The sequence below is a fragment of the Pongo abelii genome, chromosome 15, assembly GCF_028885655.2.
Source record: "Pongo abelii isolate AG06213 chromosome 15, NHGRI_mPonAbe1-v2.0_pri, whole genome shotgun sequence".
NCBI classification, from domain to species: Eukaryota; Metazoa; Chordata; class Mammalia; order Primates; family Hominidae; genus Pongo; species Pongo abelii.
In genome coordinates, this window is record NC_072000.2 from 63,086,015 (window position 1) to 63,092,195 (window position 6,181).

General features: G+C 40.9%; 1 long non-coding RNA gene across 1 annotated transcript; it reads right to left on the reverse strand.

The window, feature by feature from the left end:
- Positions 1 to 1,470: 1,470 nt before the first annotated feature.
- Positions 1,471 to 5,967, reverse strand: LOC129049912 (uncharacterized). Its single transcript, XR_008513303.2, has 3 exons — positions 5,805 to 5,967; positions 3,950 to 4,122; positions 1,471 to 1,853 (listed from the first exon to the last, which is right to left on the reverse strand). It is a non-coding gene; the product is annotated as an uncharacterized LOC129049912 (long non-coding RNA).
- Between the last annotated feature and the right edge of the window lie 214 nt (positions 5,968 to 6,181).

Below are 6,181 nucleotides of genomic sequence, written 5' to 3' on the forward strand. Positions count from 1 at the left end.
ATCATTCCACAATGATGAATAGATGCAAGTGGGGCATTCAAGAGCTTAGTCTATTTATGAACAGAAAAAGGAAGAAAACTTTCTCTAGGGTTGCTAACTATAAATTTCAGCTCTTCTCATTCTTTTTCTTAATTGATAAGGGTATTTAGGGGATCTGTTTCCCACAAGTATGTATCATATCTTTGTGCTGGGAACATTTCACTCTCTTCTAGATATTTTAAAATATGCATACATTGTCGTTAACTGTAGTCACCTTACTTTGCTATTGCTTATCATTGTGGTTTGGTAGTTTTTCTGTAGTGGTAATAATTGAGTCCTTTCCCTTTCATATTTGTGTGTTAGCTTTACCAGTGGGTCTATACTTTTGTGTGTTTTCATGATAGATTTATCCTTTTGCTTCCAGTGTAGGACTTCCTTAGGCATTTCTTATAGGGCCATTCTAGTGGTGATTAATTCCCTCAGCTTTTGCTTGTCTGGAAAAGACTATTTCTCCTTCATTTATGAAGGGTAATATTTCCGGGTATAGTATCCTTGGTTGGCAGTTTACTTCTTTCAGCACTTTGAATATATCATCCCACTCTCTCCTGGCCTGTGAAGTTTCTGCTGAGAAATCCACTATTAGTCTGATGGAGGTTCCCCTTTATAAGTGGCTAGATGCATTTCTCTTGCTGTTTTTACAATTCCGTTTTTGTCTTTTACTTTTAACAGTTTGACTATAATGTGCTGTGGAGAAGACATTCATTTTTAATTGTATCTATTTGGGGATCTCTGAGTTTCCTGTATCTGAATGTATAAATTTCTTACTAGACTTGGGGACTTTTCTGCTAGTGTTTTATTAAATATGGTTTTCTTTTTTTAGAATGAGTCTCGCTCTGTCACCCAGGCTGGAGTGCAGTGGTGTGATCTCCGCTCACTGCAAGCTCCACCTCCCAGGTTCACGCCATTCTCCTGCTTCAGCCTCCCGAGTAGCTGGGACTACAGGAACCCGCCACCACGCCTGGCTAATTTTTTTGTATTTTTAGTAGAGACTGGGTTTCCCTGTGTTAGCCAGGCTGGTCTCGATCTCCTGACCTTGTGATCTGCCCGCCTCGGCCTCGCAAAGTGTTGGGATTACAAGCCTGGCCTATTAAATATGTTTTCTATCCCTTTGTTTTTCTGTTCACCCTCTGGGACACTAGAAATTTGACTATTTGGTTGTTTAATGGTGACCTATAAGTTACATAGGCTTTGTTTATTCTTTTTTTAAATTTTTGTCTGACTGGGTATTTCAAAAGACCTATCTTCAAGTTCTGAAATTCTTTCTTCTGCTTGATTTAGTATTTTGCTGAAGCTCTCTTAATGTATTTTTATTTCATTCAATGAATTATTCAGTTTCAGGATTTCAGTTTTGTTTTTTTAAATCATATCTATCTCTTTGGCAGATTTCTCATTCATAACGTGATTTGTTTTTCTGATTTCTTTGTATTATTTAGCTGTGTTCTCTTGTATAAGTAATGGATATGCTTTGGTCAAGGATAGGCCAAGGTAAACATCTTGCATGAGTCAGTGAGTTTGTAGTATAGGCACATAACTCCACTTGTTATATAATCACAGCCACATAGCCATAACATGGGAAGGCTCATCACTTGCTCAGAGCCATTATTGTCTGTAAAAGGTATAATTGCCCTGCAGACACTGTACAAGCATGCTTGCACCCAGAGAAAGAGAGAAATCCAGGGCTGTTCGTCTTGCAGACGGACAGTGGAAAGCCAGGACACAGCTTGTCTTGCTTGTGCCCAGAGAAAGAGTTAAGCGCTGACCCTGAAGGGAGAGCCGGCCATGCACTAGTACATGGGAGTGGCTGGAGCAGGCAGCTGAAACAGAGACAGACAGTGTAAGAGAGCTGCTGAATAAAGCCGTATTTCACCTACCTGCAGCCCCCCGAGTGTTCTTTCAGCTATCTGCCATTCATCCACCCACTTCCTTTGGACCTCAGCATAGGCTGGAACCTGACCCTGGACCTGACATCTTATATCTCACTAAGCTGCTTTAATATTATTATTTTGAATTCTTTTTCTAGAATTTCACAAATTTCCTTTTCATTGGGATCTCTTGCTAGAGAATTATTATGTTGCTTTTAGAGTTGTCCTATTTCCTTGCTTTTTCATGTTTCTTGTGTTTTTATATTGATATTTGTGCAGGTAGTGTAACAGTCATTTCTTCCAATAGTTTAAATTTGTTTTTGTAGGGGATAACTTTTTCCTTATAATGTATCTATGGATTTGGCTGAGTAGGGAACTTAGGCTTTAATTCTGGGTGCTTACAGTAGTGTGTTTCCATGCAGTTTCTTTGGCTGTAAGCAGCATCAGTGGGATCTGTGGTTTCCTCAGTGGCTTAGGGTGTAATTGTTAGTGGAGGCTGTGGTGAAGTTATTTTGGGGACAGGGATGTCAGGTGGGCCAGTCCCTGGGCTCCAGTGGTGGCAGCAATAGGGCTGACTATACCTGTCTTGTCTTTGGGCTCCATGGTTGTGTATGTCAGCACCAGTGTTAGTGGTCCAAGTGGGCTGATTCTTGGGCCTCCAAGCAACTTGCTTGAGTACCAGCAGTGTCAGGGGTAGGACAGGCAGATGTGCAGGTTCCAAGGCCCCTGGACGGCAGGTGTGGTGTGGGCAATGTCAGTAGCAATGGTGGGATAACCTTTTGGCTCCCAAGAGGTTTGAACTGGTATTGGTGTCTGTGACCGGCTGGCTGGGACAGTACACGGGCCCACAAGTGCTGCGTGTGAGTAGGTATCAGCTGGTGATAGCTGCAAGCTGGCGGGGGGGGCTTCTCCTCAGGCTCCCAGAGGAGTGCTCAGGTGCAAATAGTCATAGGTAGGGTAGGCTGATCTCCAGGCCCCTGGATGGTGTGATTGAGCACTGGTGGTAGTGAAGACAGGATGAGTGGACCTATCCTCAGGTGCCCCAGTGGTGCATATAGAAGCTGGCTATTATGGCTAGGGGAAGGATGATCCCCAGGCTCCAAGCAGAGAGCTTGGGTGGGGGCAGCAACAACTGTGCTGCAGCTCTGTTGCCAGGGAGTATAGAATTGCTTTCAGTGGCAGAAGCCATAGGTTGGTGGCTTCTGCTCCAGGTGACAGCTGTCGGCCAGGGAACCTGTCCTCATGGCACTTGTAAATGCATGGCCACCTGCTGCTGGGAGAAGTGGTGTTGCTGCCAGTGGCTTGTGCTTTGGCCATGGTGATGGCAGCTAGCAGGGGCAGTTGCTGTGGGTGGGGCAGTTTGTCCTTAGAAGACTTATAAATGCACAGCAGCCCCACTGTTGGAGGTGGTGTGATCACTTCATTGGGATGCACTTTGTCACATGGCAACAGCAGCCAGCAGTGGTGGTGGACTCTGTTGTCAGGATGCGTGAAAATGCATAGCAGCCCCACTGCTGGGGGCAGTGCTGTTGCTGCCAGTGGCTTTCACTTTGGCCCTGGTGGCAGCAGCCAGCAGTGTCAGAAGCTGCAGGCAGAGGATGTCAGTGGGGCTCAATGCAAAGATGCTCATTATTGTGGAGATGCAGGAGCTATTGGGCCCCAGGGCAGAATAAAGTCTGGTGGGGGCTGACTTTCAAAATGGCACTGTGCTGTAGCTGTTTAGGATTCAGGAGGTGTGTGGGACCCAGTGTAACCTTCCTTTCTGGAGCAATGCCATTGTGCAATCTCCAGGCAGCTCCCTAGTTTAGTCTCATGCCAGAGGGTGGAGGTGCTCACGCATGGCTAAGATTGCAGGAGTCTGTAGTGGGAATATAGACCCCTGGGGAACTCTCACTTTTCCCTGCATTGGATAACCTCTCTAGGCTCCCAGCTGATCTTGGCCAAGCAGGCTGCCTCACTTCTTTGCCTTAGGTGTGTCCTCTCACTTCTCCGTTGAATTCCAATGTTCTCTCTTAGACAATTTATTTGAAGTGTGATTATCTACTCACCATGTTGGTTTGTGGAGGAGGTGGATACCAGATGCCTCTTGTTAGCCATCTTGAAGCCCCTCCTAATGTAGTTTTTGTATGTAATCAAAGTTAAGTTGTTAACAGCTTAAAATAGCCTGTTATAACTATAAGATATTTTATATTAAGTCTCATGGTAACCACAGAGCAAAAACCTGTAATAGATATACAAAAAGGAATAAAATAATACCAGTTGAGAAAATTAGGTAATCACAATGGAAAACAGAAAGAGAGAAACAAAGGATCTACAAAAAATCAGAAAATGATTAACAAAATGGCAATAATAAGTTCTTACCTATCAACAATTACCTTGAATGTAAAATGGACTAAATTTTCCAATCAAAGGACAAAGAGTGGCTGAATAGATTAAAAAAAATCAGAACAAATGTATACTGCCTATAAGAGACTTACTTCACACTTAAGGACATTTATGTTAAAGAGATATGTGCACTTCCATGCTCACTACAACATTATTCACAATAACCAAGATGTGAAATCCTAAATGTTCATCAATAGACGAATGGATTAAAAAATATGCTATATATACATAATAGAGCACTATTCAGCCTTAAAAGAAGAAAATACTGTCATTTGCAATAGCCCAAAGGACATTATGCCAAATGAAATAAGCCAGGCACAGAAAGACAAATACCACGTGGTCTCACATCTATTTGGAATCTAACAAATTTGAACTTAAAGAAGTAGAGAGTAGAGTGTTAGTTATCAGGTGCTGGGTGATGGGTTAGGAGATGTTGGTCAAAGGATACAAAATTTTAGTTAGATAGGAGGAATAATTTCAAGAGAGCTATTGTACCGTATGGTGGCTATAGTTAATAACAATATATTGTATTTTGAAAATTAATAAGAGTAGGTTTTGTGTTTTTATCACAAAAATGATAAGTATGTGAGGTAATGCATACGTTAACTCAGTTGAACCAAAATGTATGCATATCTCAAAACATCATGTTGTACATAACGTGCAATTTTTATTTATCAATTTAAAAAGCTAAAATAAAATATTCCTCCTTGAAAAAGATAATCCAAAATGATTTCCTTTCCAGTTTCAGTTTTTCAGGCATGAATACTATAAGCAAGGAGAGAAAAGTTACAATAAATTGACATTTATAGTTGAAGTTGACCTCTAACCTGTGAAGCTTTCTTGAACATTCCCTCACTGAAAACTCCTTTTCATTACTTTTCCTGTATTGTATCTCTACATGGTCATGAGCAGTTTAAATCATTGGCAGATCTGGATAGTATCTGCTAAAAACATGTTGGCACCTAGATTCCACTGTTACTAACTTAACATGAAGCTAAAAATAAATGAGAGATGCTGGAAGTTTGAGTAATTCCACAGTCTCATCATAAATGGCAGCAAGCAGATTCTGTCGACCATGGTCTGCTTGTTGCAGAAAGATAAAACCCAATATCAAAATTGTGTGGGTGATAATCTTCTGCACTTTATCTTCTAGATGGAAAATAACCTACACTCTTCAAATCCTTAAATATTTTTGTGCTCACGTTTTCCAAATACTTGAGGCTGTTATCCCAAGATAGTGAGAACCAGCCCGATCTGTCATCTTATCTCCCTTTAATAATGAAACCCAGATTGCCACAATCATCTAAAACCAAGATTCAGAAGTTGCCATTTGAGATTGTGTGATGTTGTTTATGGGAGAAGTATAACTTCCATTGCCTAGACCTCAAAGTCACAGCCAATAGGTTAATGACCCTTGATACCTGAGATAATCATAAATACATTGAAAAATATGTGAGCCAAAAACTTGAAGAGTTCTAAAACATTAAAGATAAACTATAGTTAGTTGAATGATCTTACCTTTCTTAAGTGAAAGAATATAAAAAATGCTTGCAGAGAGTTCTTGCTAGATTCATCATGCTTTTCAAAACTAGGTTGATGTTACTCATGTTGATTTTAAGCGTCCACCATTTCATTTCCAGTAAATGAGGTTGAAATGCAAGAAATTATAAAAGTTTAGTCCAAAAAATTGGAAAAAAAAGTTTAGTCCAGTGTGCCCTCAGCAATATTCTGCAATTGATTAATACATGTTATTTTACTTTGTGCCTTTCCTTAAGGTTGAGAGTTCATTGAATAAGTTTGACATTTCCATTGTCTCTGCAGGGTGGGAATGTGTCAGGTAGGAGCAATATCTGAATGAAATGGGTCTTAGAATCAGGTCAACTGTGCATTGCAAG